A 14964-nucleotide genomic window follows, 5' to 3' on the forward strand; every position below is an offset into this window, starting at 1 on the left:
CTACACCCATTTTAGACTCCCTCCCCAGCGGTGCTGTCTCCAACTCCTCCCCCTCCCTTTTTTAAAGAAAATATTTCTCTTGTGTTTTAATGGAGAAAAAACATAATTTCATGGTAGACAGAGAAGGGGCAAGACTATGTTAAATGCTCTTCTTTAATTACTTCCTCTGATCCTTGCCTAATGCCTTTGTCCTGCTCTGGACGTGGGTTTTCCTAAGCTTGAATTATCCTCGGAATTTCTGGAAGAGCTCTTTTCTCCTGAGCGTTTTGGAGTTTGTGGCTTCTCTGTTCCTGTTTATCCATTAATATGAGTCTACCAGCTTCGCACCTCAAATTCTTCAAAATCTCTAATATGCCAATGACATTTTGCCCTGTTGTCAAGACTCGATAGAAACTTCTATAATCTTTTTTTTTTTTCATCTTGTGAGATTTGAGGCAGAGGAGAGGTACATTTAGTCCATTCTCTTGTTATGTTCTCATTTTTGAGGTGGTAAGATAACATGATCACATAACTTTATACAGATGAAAAATTGAGATTCACAGATGGCTACATGACTTACCCAAGTTCACCCAGTTGATGAGCTACAAAGACCTGAGCTTAAATTCTCCAACTCTTAATGCCATGTTTTCTTGCCTGTCATTAGAACCCAACTTATAAATGCTAATGTGATGGAACATTCTTTCTCAATACACTTGACTTACTGTGTACTTATAAACTAAGGCAAACTATCTCAAAATTCTGGGAAACTGCATGTCAAATCATACTTCAGTGACTCTGCAACCATTAGTGTATATTATAATATCATTATAGTTCAGGGAGGCATGTGCTTCTGTTTGTTACCATAGTTTCATATCTTCTCATTTACGCACAACACTTAAACTCACACCCTGAAATTATCAACATGGCCTTTAGCAAGGTGTGTGCACATGCTTGAATTACATAGGTGGGAACTGACAGCTTTCTGCTAGGGGAAGATGGCACTAACTCAACTCCTCGTTATTGTCTTTCTCAATGTTAATTCCACCATTCGCTTTGGGATTGTTATTTGCAAGCTCATCTCATCTCGAGTGGGAGTTGTTGCTCTCTCTCTGCCTAATTGTTCCTGTCTAGTCATTTTATAGTGGCCTCCACCTGGTCTCATTCATTCTCAAGTCAGCATGAGTCTCTTCTTCTGGGCTTGAGGAGCCCGGGGTTTGTTGTTTTTGTTTATACAGAAGATCCATTACTGACCCTCCTTTGCTTCCTCCTGTACTGTTTCTGTAGGTGGGTGCCTACACACGTGCTGTAGTCCCAGGAGAACGTACAGGTTGTTTTTGCTCTTATACAGCCTCCAGGTTAGCACAGCGAGCCTCATGCAGATTTGTCATAACACATGGGCTGCTTTTGATTTCAGGTACCCACAGATCTTCCCCCCAGGTGCCGGCAGGTGCAAGGGTCCTTTTTTCTTCTCATAACTGCGAGTGGGTCTCATTGTTCTGTCACAATCCAAGTAGGTGACTCCTCTTGCTTTTCTTAATTTTAAGTTTTAAAATTTTATCTGTCGCTGTCTTGTTTATGGGGAGGAGTGGTTCCCTCAAGATACGGGAGCATGATGCCATTTTGCTTAGAAGCTCCAGGAGGTATGTCTTCATTTGGATCAATTATTTAACGGTAACTCTCCTCTCATTTCTGGTTGGTGTGTGACTAGAACAGGCCCCTCCCTCACTGTGTTTGAAAATTTCACCGCGATTCTGGAAAAAATAAATCTATAATTAATTTATTCATATCCGTAACTTTTTAACAGCAGGACTAAAACACTTTCAAGTCACACTTTGTGCTAGCCAGCTCGAGGACCGGACAGATGCCAAAATATTTTTCATTTGTGTTTTGGTATTTCATATTTGCTAAATATGAGGCATTATGTGATATATTTACATATATATGATGAGCATGAATCAAAACATTTTCCCTCTGATTTTCTTAATTGGCTGTGGAAGGAAAAATATCTTTAATCTTGTTTGTAAATGATGTTTAATTTTCTTAGCCTTAATTGGTGGCAGTATGCAACCCTCTTCGTTGGTAAAACACATGCAGGAAGGTCTTATTTACGGGCTTAATATCCTTAGTTAATGATTCTGGCACCTGAAGCTACCCTCCTGTATGACTTGACTCAAGTGGTAACACTAGGAAGGCGAGTTCACAGAGCTTGTAAATGATAGACCTGTACAGTGTATGGGAAAACGTTTGTGGGGAGGTGAATTAAATCACTTTTTAGGAAGACACGTTTGTGGGTAGTAATCAGATGTTTTTCATAAACACGTCTTGTCAGGCTCATGTAGACTGTTCTGAAGGACAGACAAGCATGTCCAATCAAGGGGGAGTGATAACTACACGAGTTATTGGAATAAAACTACCCCGGGTTACAACAGACTTGTGTAATGAAAGCCTCAACATTTACAATTTTCTTTTTTTGTTTTTTTTTATGTTTTTAAAATTTATTTTTGAGAGACAGAGAGAGACAGTGCGAACAGGGGAGGGTCAGAGAGAGAGGGGGACACAGACTCCGAAGCAGGCTCCAGGCTCTGAGCTGTCAGCACAGAGCCCGACAGGGTACTCAAACCCACGAATCGTGAGATCATGACCTGAGCCGAAGCCGAATACTTAACTGACTGAGCCCCCCAGGCGCCCCAACATTTACAATTTCCAACTGGCATTTTGCATACAAATATTGTTCATATCTCTCGCACCCTCACGCCACTTTCAAAAGGCTAAAGGGACCCTTTCAACTTGTGTTTACGCTTGTATTTAAAATAAGGAAAATAACCTCTTGATTGAAATCACTGAGGTTTGTGACAAGGGCTCTTTTGATGAAAAGTTGATCCGGCCGCACGCGGTAAGAACGGAGCAAGAGCTGCACAGGCGGTCACAGAACAGGCCTCCTTCCAATGCTGCCCCTCACATGTCAAAACACACATCTGGGCCTGTGTGGGGCACAAGGTATGAGGGAGGCACAGCTGAATTGTGTAAAAGGCTTCCAGATAGCTAGATAATAGGTTTTTGAAAATGCAGAAGGCATAGGAACCCCATCCTGTTATCATTCCATTTTTCTCCACAAAAATAACAGCAAAAGAAAGCACTCTTGCACCTCCCTTCTTTTTTTTAATTTCTTTTAATATTTTTATTTATTTTTAAGAGAGAGAGAGAGAGAGAGAGAGAGAGAGGCAGTGTAAGCAGGAGAGAGTCAGAGGGAGAGAGGGAGACACAGAATTCAAAGCAGGCTCCAGGCTCTGAGCTAGCTGTCAGCACAGAGCCCGACATGGGGCTCGAACCCACGAACTGTGAGATTAGGACCTGAGCCAAAGCCAGATGCTTAACTGACTGCACCACCCAGGCGCCCCTCTTGTACCTCCCTCCTTTCCTCACCTGCCTGCTTCCCTTCCGTGGTCCATTCAGGATACAGGAGGAGAGGCCTCTTGATCCTCTCAGGAACTTGATTACACGTGGAAGTGAGCGATCTGATTAGCCTCATCACCATTTGGCCCAGCCTGGTTCAGATGTTATTGGTGCTCGTAAAGCTACATGGACATTTTATTACCCAGCTTTCCTGTTGTAGTGAAAAACTACATTTTGATTAATTGTTGATTGCTACAGAAATATTGAAAGGTTTTCTGTGTGTCTGTCAAATGGAAGGAAGGAAAGAAAGAAAGAAAGAGAAAGAAAGGAGAGGGAGAAAGGAGAGGGGAAAAAAAGGAAGAGAAAAAGAGAGAAAGAAGAAAGAAAGGGAAGGAGGGAGGGACAAAGGAAAGATGGAAGGGAGAAAGAAAGAAAGAGAAAGAAAGAAAGAAAGAAAGAAAGAAAGAAAGAAAGAAAGAAAGAAAGAAAGAAAGAGAAAGAAAGAAAGAAAGAGAAAGAAAAGAAAGAGAGAGAGAGGGAAAGGAAAGGAAAGGAAAGGAAAAAGGAAAGGAAAGGAAAGGAAAGGAAAGGAGAAAGGGCACAGGAAGAAATTCAACAACAAACCTCTCCACGACAGGATAGGAGTACAGAAAGTGATGTATAGAACATGGGTAAGCGTGTTGTACCATTTTTTACTTTGCCATAGTGATTGTCACTGAAGGTATAATTAGAATAGAGAATCAAAAGCCACGATGCAAACAGAGCAGTCCAGTAAATACAGAAACATCTCTTCGAAAAAACTGTACTTACTTATAAAATAAAATGGTGGGGGTGGATCAGAGAATCTAAAGAGGAGAGACCCTTTTCCTAAATATTTTGGAAAAAGCATTATTTCACAGAGGCTGACTGTACATTGATACAGAATATTTGTGGCAAGACAAAGATACGTTTCGTCCTGCATTCACTTCAAAATAACATCTACAGAAGAGCAACTGCAGCATAATCCCTTTTAGTGTGGATTTGAAAATGAATTGAAAGCGGTTTCCAAATTCAAGTTCACATCGTCAATGACAATCAGAGTCACAAAGATGAACAAAAGTTATCTGTTCCATGCCAGGTAATCGCTCCAGATTCACAAAGGTGTCTTACATGAAACCTGTGGGGCTCTACTGCAAAATTTGGTTCAAATACTGATTATAAATATTGTGATGACTCTGAACACAGCAGAATCCTACCATGATGAAAGGATAAAATGATAAGATGTAAAAGCTGGAAGTGGGCTTTGAAGTTTGCTAGCCAAGCATTTCTTAAAGCGAGGTCTGCGGACACAGACTGTTAATTGAAGAACATGCAGGAAAAGTGCTGCAGAAGATGGGGGTCATTTCTGGACAAAGTAGTTTTTCGAAAGCTTTGCTTAAACTTCTAAGCTTTTATTTTCTTCTGCAAGACTTTTCAGGCCCTTTAATATAAGTGCATTTAATAAGTGCATTTTGATTCTACAAGTGAGAGTTCCCCCAAATTTAGTGTGCATGAGTGCACATACAGTACGTGCAGACATTTTAAGTAGGAGTGTGTGTGTGTGTGTGTGCATGTGTGTGCACGCATGTGTGCGTGTGTGTATCTGTGAACTGATGTTCTATGGGAGACATTTAAAAAATTATATTATTTAATGCTCCTGCCTCATAAAGATAGAAACCGAGGTCAAAGCAGGTTGAGGGCATGGGCCACGCTGTTGAATCGTGCGGTGGCTGCATTGGTCCCGGAGCTCAGGCTTCACGACTCCATCATGGAGTTCTTCACAAAAAGCCATAAAGCGAGCATGAGTGACAGTCCCGGCCAAAGTAAATAGGTGGTGGCCGCCACGGTTTTACATTATAGATAGAAAGAAGGGAATAGTCCTCCACTGATCTAAAATGTCAAGAGTTTTATCTTATTCTTAGAGGCCAAGGGCATTTATTTAACCATGTTTCACTGTGAGCATCCAGGGCAGAAAGCAGCAGAAATGCGGAACTAGTCTCCTTTAAGTATCTGTGTTAAAGAGAGAGATTAGGGAAAGTCTGGATTGATTCTTTTCTGTTTAATATGTATGCATGGCAATTTTACTGAATTTAGGAAATCTGAGGGGGGACCTCAGATCCTGCACTTCTATCAGGCCCCCAGTCCCTGCTAATGTTGCTGGTTTGTGACAGTACTTTTGAGGAGCGGGGACTGGATGATGGGCAGCAAGGTTTTCCGCGTGTGTGCACGCAGGTAGGAAAGAGGGAATGGCCTGGAATATAGAGGCCAGCAGAAGCAGCTAGATTGGTTCTTTCCCAGTTTTGCCAAGGAGAGGAGAAGCAGAGGCAAAACATATCTGATACTGGAATTGAACTTAATCCCTGACTCTAAATTATGGAATTCTGCTATTTATTTAGCCACTGTCTTCTCTCCGAATCTTCTTTTTCATTCACCCATTTTCCTCTCTAAGACTGAGGAAAGACCTAAAGGCAGGGTTTCTCTCTCCCACTCACTAATCTCTTTCTTAACGTTGAGAACCGTTTTTAGAGAGTATCATCAGGCTTTAATTACACCGCATGTACAGGACTTTTTTTTAAATTGAGACATAGTCATAAATTCCTATTTTGGGTGTGCTCTTCTCTAGGGCTCAGTCTTCTGATCTATTCAATGGGGACTAAAAAAAAATATGGTTGTAAACGAGACAATATGTGTGGATGTATTATGTAAAACATTCTACTCCATTCACTCATTTTCTCTCTTTGTTCCTGAGAAGAAATCAATGAATGAAATTTGGGACTGGAAGTGAATACAAATTTGGGATGCCAGAAAATCTGCAGTGACTGTGCTGTTGTTGTGTCTCTATTGTTACTAAGACAGGCACCTGTTCCCACAGGCCCGGGTCTCTCCAGAAGCAAGCACATGCTTCCCATGCTAGGGAATAAGTGGGTGCATATGGCGGTGGGCAAAAGTGTTTTGTTGTGGAAACAACAGTTTCGTCCTGTTTTGAAGTCCTTTGCTATTTTTAATTAAAGACACAATAAGGTACTTTCTAGGCAAATGCTTTATGTAGACTGTCAAGGAATACATTTTCTCTCATTGCACCAGATCTTAAAAACTCCCCTTGGACAGGAAAGACTCCAGAGAAAGTAGAAAAGAATGTGGTAGGAGCCAACAGTACAGTCATTTGGGACATTCTTGATTCCTGAGATACACAAAACAGATTTGTGAACATGCCTTCAGGGGCGAGACTAGTTCTACAACAGAAGAGAGGGCTGTGCCAATGAATGTCTGTCGTCAGTGAAAAGGGAATGTTTGTTTCATTGCAAAGGGGCCCATAGGTGGGGGGGGGGGCAGTGAACAACCCAAACTAGTAGAGTGTCTCCCCACATTCAAGGGCAGATGACACCACGAACAGGATTTGGGTTTAGAATCAGATCCTGTCATCCAATAGTTGGCTAAACTGAACTGACTTAACTCTTCACAGTTCACCTCAGTTTTCACATCCAGATAATGGGCACAATAATACTTGCTTTGTGAATTCGAGTGAAAATTAAAACTAAGCCATGTTAAACACCCTTAATATAATAAGTACAAAGGGAATCGTTGTGATTTTATTTTTAGTATATATTTTATTGCTTACTCCACAGTTTTTGCTGGTTTTATTATTTTCTTTTCAGGTCCTTGTTAACACTACCCTCGCCCTGCCCAATGGCATTAGATGTTTGCTCTTCCCACTGCCTTCTCTTCCCACTGTGGTGTTGATGGTCCCTCAGCAATTCACACCTCCCTCCCCATCTCCTACCCCATTTTCCTCATCATCCCGATGCCGAATTGTTAAATTCTGTTGTACCGGGATCTTCACAAAACCGGCAGGCATGCACAGTCCCATTAGGCATCCCAGGTACAGAGCCGAGGCACAGAACTAAGTCATAATTATTTTCTAGAAAGTTATTTTTTCAGTGCTAATGTAGCACATCCTAAATCCTATGCACGTAGGGCCTAGGATTAGTTGGAAAGTGTTAAAGTATTTTCTATTACCGCTGTGCCTCCTATAACCTTGAACAAGTCATTTCTCTTCTCGCTTCCCTAATGGAAAGATTAGAAAGATAATATCAGGAAGGTGCTATCTAAATATGAAATGATGTATAAAAGTAACATCAGACTATGTCTGTCAGAAGCTGCTGATTCCCCCCACCATATGTTTTTCCGTGACCTTCAGTCTCCTAGGATTGGTCCAGGAGTCAGTATATGAGTCAAGAAGTACTTCAGTTCTCTAGAGATTTCTTAGGGCGGCTGCTCTGCTTGTCTTGCTGCAGGCAGATTTTCAATCACTTGTTCAATGAACTGGGCCCTTGGTTTCTGAGAACGGAGCCGGTTGATGTCGGGACTTAAATGAATTGATACAAGCAAAGAGTGTCGAAGGGTACCGAGCATAAGGTAAACACTCAAGTGTTAGTGCTTAGCATTCATTTTGTAGAGTCTGATCCTTGCTCACCTATTTGCTTCTGATGTATTGCTTACCTTTTCTCTTCAGGACCCACCATTCAACATTGTTCTCTGGGACCCAGACTCCAGCTTAGCAATCATTGCTTTGTAGACCCTACCCTGTGATTCCGATCTATCTCTCCCAGTTTTGCCCCAGCTATTTCGTTCCTTTAAAAAAAAGTTTTTACGTATTTATGTATTTATGTATTTATTTATTTTGAGAAAGAGAGAGAGGAGGAGGAGGGGCAGAGAGAGAGAATCTCAAGTTGGCCCCATGCTGTCAGTGCAAAACCTGACATGGGGCTTGATCCCACGACCCATAAGATCATGACCTGAGCCAAAATCAAGAGTCAGATACTTAACTGACGGAACGACCAGGTGCCCCTCTCCAGCTATTTCTACTGTAGATTGAACTCCTGTACTTTGCAATCCATTGCCTTCCCCCTAGCCCCAGGTGAGAGGATGAATCCAATTACCCAAATTGCCTGTTCTGATGAAGTAAAACTTGAGAGAGTGTCCTGGTGGGTCTGGGGGGAAGGGAGTGGTCAAGTGTAGCCAAGTAGGCTCTCCCAATCCCCCTGGATTCTCCTAGACCATGAGGAGTACCTATAATGCCCTTGGACTTGAGTCATTTTTCAAACCCAAGAGCAAATTGTTTTCTACCATTTGAAATGTCCTCATGAGCAAAATCATTCTAAATTTTCACCTTCCTACAAGGTATATTAATACTTTAATATAACATTTCAGAACTTTGAGATGACGGCTTTGTGCCTGATGTTTACCCAATGCTTGGCACTTTAACTAGTGATGGTAAACGTAGAAAATTGCTTCATAAATGTCTTAAACAGCTATTGTATATGTTTCTAGGTCTAGATTTCTATTTCTCACAACCATAATAATCTACCTTAGTAAAATTATATTTTTCTTTCTTTCCAATGAACTTTTCTTAAACAGTCCCTTTTTCTTCTTTGCCAGGGCTATTTTCATTTCAAAGTCACAACTTCTCAACTGGAGATCATTACTTCCCTGCTTTTTAGCCAATAATTTCTATTTGAGCTCTATACAATTTTCATTCTCCTTGCATCTCTGCATACTTTGAACTTTCTATTTATGATGAAAATTAAAACTCACTTTCACATACTTTCCAAGGAAGGAAATTTCACTTAAGCAATTATTTTGCACATGACTTTCTGTTGTATTAGCAGCAATGCAGGCAACCCCCAGGCAAAATCTGGCTGAGCAGGGGAAGCTTTTCTTCAGCATCAACCTGTCCCCTTTCCTGAGACAGTTCATGTTCAAGGCCACCTGAGTGGTCCCATCGTAGGCTTGTCTCTAAGGCATCACTGCATGCTCTTGACCAGGAGTCCCAAACTCAAATACCCACAAGAATGAAGTAGTTAAAGGGAATGAGTGAAGCCTCAGGGTGGAAATGGTTGGGATTATGGTGAACTAGAGACTAGATGCCTTATCCAAACCGGGTAGTTGTTATTCCATTCCAATAGATTCTTGCCAAACCATTATTCCAGATCTGAATGTTATGTAAGGGAAGCTTTACATTTACATTCAGTTAAAAATAAATGGGAGGGGCACCTGGGTGGCTCAGTTGGTTAAGTGTCTGACTTCGACTCAGGTCATGATCTCACAGTTTGTGAGTTCAAACCCCGCATGGGGTTTGCTGCAGTCCCACCGACTGCAGGAAGCCCACTTCAGGTCCTCTCTCTCCCCCTCTCTCTACCCCTCCCCTCGCTCATGATCTCTTTCTCCCAAAAACAAATAAAATATTAAAAGAAACTACTGTGAACAAATAGTGCATAGACTCAGCAAAACATGTAAATCTGTTGGCCTTTTGAGATCTTTCCCTAAATGTCCGTGACATCAGCACTTATCTGTCCTGAGTTGTACCTTTCTCTGCTGGGATTAAAATAAGTAAAAGTAATAACTCCTCACAAAAATACAAATAATATATTATGAAGTAGAAATTGACCATCTCAGAGTGGAATTAGCGGTAGAATAAGAGGCATATTATCAATGTGGCACATTATTTAAATAAAAATATGGGCAACTTAATGGCTCAGTTGGTTAATCACCCAATTCTTGATCTCACCTCAGGTCTTGATCTATGGTTGTGAGTTCAAGCTCCACATTGGCATCTGCACTGAGCATGAAACATACTCAAAACACAAAACAAAACAAAAAAGGAACAAAAACACCCCAAAACCCAGAAGACTAATTTTGCGTTTTGACAGGCGTGTTCTGGCCGTATCAGAGTGCACTGCTTTTCCTGGATCTAAGCATGCCGCCAATGGCCAATGCTGCTCGCTTCTTCTTCCATATAGGTGTATCTTTATTTCATCTTCAACCACCAGGATTCCGTGAAATGAGTGATGAGGAATTCAAGGGAGAAAGCAGACGTCTCCCACTCTAAGAATAGGTTCAATGCCTTTTGTTCATGATGGCAAATGTCAGGAACAAGTTTACCAAATAAGGTGATAATGAGAGAAACAGAAAAAGTATTCAAGTGTCTCTCATCAGTTCCTGATGTACTTTGTTCTTGATTTTGGACTTAGCCGAAAACAAACTTCTAGGAAAGCTCTGACCCTCTTTTCTGTGAATGCATAGGAAAGACCACACAAGCACACAGAATAGGAATTTATGACCATAACCTCAATTTAACAAATTTCCTGTATGTGTGGTATAATTAAGGACCTGGTTATTCTCTCCAAAAAGTGTTCTCAAAGCTAAGACAAATGTTCTCCTTTGAAACGATTTATTTTTGGAACCTGAGTATCGAATACAGAAGTCTGTGCCTTTAGCCATCGTTTACCCACCCTACTGCAAACAGGATATGCCACTAACTCAGACTCTTCTCTGTACTTACAACTGAATTCCTAGAAGTTGTTTGTTTATCTCTCTCTCTTTTTTCTTTGGAAGAGGAAAACTTGATTGTAAATTAACCTTAAAAAAATGTTGTACCCAATTCAGACTTTGAAGACCTAAGATATTTTTAAGCAGGAATATATTGGGTTGTTATGGATTTTTGGGAAAAGGAGTATGCCTTCTTCTAAATGACAGAGGAGAGAAAAACAACAACAACCTGATTTTGCAATTATTTACACTCACTTTTTCCCTATATGTGAACTAAGTGTTGTGTGAATTTGAGGCACTAATTTGAGATTATAACTCTGGTTTTAATAAATGAGAACACACATTGGTTAAAACAAAATGAAACAAAAAGCATGGGGCACCTGGGTGGCTCAGTTGGTTAAGCGTTGACTTTGGCCCAGGTCATGATCTCAGAGTTTGTGAGTTTGAGTCCCGCATCGGGTTCTGTGCTGATGTTCAGAGCCTGGAGCCTGCTTTGGATTTTGTCTTTCCCTCTCTCTCTGCTTCTCTCCCACTCATTCTCTGTCTGTCTCTCAAAAATAAATAAACATTGAAAAAAATTGTAAAAAACAGCAAAACTTCATTGACAGAATTAAAAGAATTCCAAACTGTGGACTCAATTCAGTTCTGAATTATACATCATGGAACACTGTTAAGTCAAATATTTGCATGTCTGCAGAACTAAGCCTTCCCATTTCAATTACAACCTATTATAAATCTGTCCTTCTTTATAAGAGTGATGTCAGGACAGCAGTATGTCTCTTGCTCTGATAGAGCAGATCTTCATAAGGAATCTAGCTGGATGGGCTCATCCTGAGAGTGGGAGAAAAAGCCTCAGTTTGAGGCTAGAGCTCCGAAAATAAGTGTTAAAACCTGTCTCTTCCAGGAAAGGATTTCAAATCCAGTCTGTGTTCTTTAGAATTCATTTTTATGTATGTGGATGTTCAGTGCTTCCTGTTAGATCGGATTTCATAGCTTTTGGTTTCAGAAACCTAGGGAGTCACTAGAGGCAGTTGCTGAATGACTTCCTTGAACTTCAGGGTAGCAGGGCTGGTGGGCTGATCTGAAAAGGGTGTGTATCGCTCCGGATCTTTGGCGAGGTCACGAGAGCTCAGCCAACCCACACTGCATGGAAGACACATTCTGACAGCACTATGGATGTACACTTCATAATTTACATTGCTTCGGAGGAAACATGGATGCAAGATTCCACTTTGGGGTCCTAGAACCCACTTCACCCAGCTAGGCTCTGGCAGAAGGAGCAGATAATCTCGGATCCAGTTATTAGTAGCGGCTTTGTGATTCTAGAGAAGAGATCCCCAGGGAGTGGCATGGGGACGAGAGTGCCCAGGCTGGGCTGGTGGTCCTCAGTGCAGTAACTGTGCCCAGGCAGTGCTTGAATGGCAGGGAGACCAAAAACATGTTACTAAGAGATGGAGAAAACATATTACTAAGTCCCAAGGAAAAAGTGGTTACTGTGTCACAGACTTCATTGACTTCTCATGCTTGGCCTTTGTATCATGAGCTATTGATACATCACAATCCACATAAAAATGCTGAGGCTTGAAATTAATCATTCACTATTTACTGTCCAGGAGCCTATAGGTTGGTTAAATGGTTCTCCTCTGTCCAGCTTGACTCATCCATGCATCTGTGGTCAGTTGCAGTTGGGTATATGGTTCTGCTGATCTCAGCTGGGTTTCCCCCCTGTCACAACTTTACTGGAGTATTTTTGAGGCTCCCTATTACCTCTTTAGGAGTTCTCAAATCTGTTTGGTCTTAAGACCACTTCACTTTCTTAAAAACTATGGAAGACCTTAGGGGAACCTGGGTGGCTCTGTCTGTTGAGCATCCAACTCTTGGTTTCTATGGGGGTCAAGGTTTCACCAGCATGAGGCTGAGCTCTGTGTCGGGCCTCACACTGAGCATGGAACCTTCTTCAGATTCTCTCTCTGTGCCTCTTCCCCACTCTCTCTCACACACACATACACACTCTCTCTCTCAGATAAATGAAAATAAAAATCATTGAGAACCTCAAAGATATTATGTTTATGTAGGTTGTAGTCATAAATATTTATCATATTTAAAATTTTTTAAATTTTTAAAAATTTATTAATTGGTTTCAAAATTAAAATTTTATATATTGACATAAGTAATGAAAAATAACTATATTTTCTGAAACAAACAAACAAGTAAAACATTAACCAGAAGAGTGCTGGTTTATGTTTTTGCAAACTCCTTTAATGTCTGGCTTAACAGAAGACAGCTGGACATTCAGATCTGCTTCTGAATTCCATTTGCTGTGAATTCACGTGTCAGATAACTCTGGAAAATTCCACTGTGAACTTGTGAGAATGTGCAAGTGGAAAAGGTAAACAAAATTTTAGTGTTATTATGAAAATAATTTCTGCCTCCTGAACAAAGGTCAATGACAAGAGGGGTTTCTCAACCCAACTTTGCGAACCCTGCTCTCCAGGCCCAAGTATGAACTTTCTGCTTTCTGTTGTAAAGACTTTCACGATTTTGGCTTAGTCTTTTTAATGTGACCACATTCAAATTTCTCTCTTGCTGTTTACCGGCTCTGTACCTTGGGCAAGTGATTGAATCCCCCTATCTATAGAATGGGCATACTCACCTCACTCCTGGGGCTGTTATGAGACTTAGATGTTCTGTATAAAACACTCAGCTTCGTGCCAGGCACATTGTAAACCCTCAGTAAAATGTTGCTATTATTACTGTTTTTGGTGGTTACATTTCATTTAATACGCTACTTTCAATGCTTTTGGTGGAGAAAACATTGCTCAGACACTGTAATCAAAGATGGATATAATACTGTTAATACCCCTCAGAATATTATAGTTTTTAGGGGGAAAGAAATGCTAACTTATTCATTTCATGAATGTTTACTGGAGAATTATTATGTGCTATTGAATACTCTTAACTTTGGGAAGAATTCCCAGTCTGGGCTGGAGTGATGGGAAAACTCCACGAAGGTGCATTAAAGCTGGGTCTTGATAATTATAAGCCTCATCAAGGGCAAAGAAGCATGAGGAAAGGTATTCTAAGAAGGGAACTTTCAGCGCAGAGTCAGCAAACATTTTCCAGAAAGAGTGAGATAGGAAATCCTTTCGACTTCATGGATCATCTGACCCTGTAGCAACTTCTCAACGCTGCCACTGTGATCATAAAGCAACCACAGATAACCACGAGGGAGTGAGCATGGTTGTGTTCCAACAGCGCTTCATGCATGCACACGGAGATGCGATTTCATATAGTTTTACATGTCCCATAATATGAGTTAACTTTTGACACTTTTCCCCCCTGACCATTTAAAAATGCAAAAAGCATTGTTAGCTTCTGGGGCCATGCAGAACAGGCATTGGTAAGATTTGGCTCAAGAGCTGTAGTTTGCAAACTTCTGCTCTGGGGGCTGGGTTTTGTGGTCATGTCTGCTGGGGGAAGTGAGTTATTTATATAGAGCAGTTTGTAAGTAAGGTATCTAGGCAGGCGTTTGTTATTTGCAGAAGATAAGGGTGAAGGTAAACCTTGAATACCTGGATAATAACAATAATAATAGTAATGACCACCAAATATGGGCATCAGTTTACAGTATTTTTGGCATATTCTCATTTTGTAGATGAGGAAAATGGAAATGCAGAGACATTAGCTTACTCGATCGAGATCACACATCTAACAAAAAGGCTGAGCTGCAGCTAGTTTTCTGGTCTCTTCTCATTTAATTCCCCCTATACCATATTGAGTTTTTCCTGTAAGCCATGGATAAAATACTATTTTTAAGGTTTTTTTAAAAAATTTTTTATTTTTAAGTCATCTCCATATCCAACATGGAGCTCGAACTCACAACCCTGAGATCAAGAGTCGCCCTCTCTCCCAACTGAGCCAGCCAGGCAACCCTGGATATAACACTATTACATAAAAGATTCCTGCAAGCATTTTTGTGTTCAAGGAATGGAAACACAATATATCTTTTGGGGAATCAAGTATTTTCAAAATTGCAAATCTTTATCTGTATTAAAACCAGTCCTAGAGTCTAGTCCCAAGAGGTCAGGCAAAGAGGAATTGAGCAGTTCTGCAGAATTAAGGAATAACGTTATTTCATTGGGATGGGAATACTAATTGAGTGTTGCTTGTGGGGCTGGAGGTGGGCCCTGGGCTTTCTAGGGCTGCAGAGAAGAACAAAGGAGCAGAGATTTGGATCCAAGTAGT

General features: G+C 40.9%; 1 long non-coding RNA gene across 1 annotated transcript in view; it reads left to right on the top strand.

Annotated features, from left to right (window-relative positions):
• The first annotated feature begins 1561 nt into the window (after positions 1 to 1561).
• The window catches only part of LOC115286483, a 59504-nt gene continuing 46101 nt past the window's right edge, over positions 1562 to 14964 (top strand). The window contains exon 1 of the long non-coding RNA XR_003906082.1: positions 1562 to 1619. This is a non-coding gene — a long non-coding RNA (uncharacterized LOC115286483). The remainder of the gene's footprint in view (positions 1620 to 14964) is intronic.

This window comes from Suricata suricatta, chromosome 3, assembly GCF_006229205.1.
Source record: "Suricata suricatta isolate VVHF042 chromosome 3, meerkat_22Aug2017_6uvM2_HiC, whole genome shotgun sequence".
Lineage (NCBI taxonomy): Eukaryota > Metazoa > Chordata > Mammalia > Carnivora > Herpestidae > Suricata > Suricata suricatta.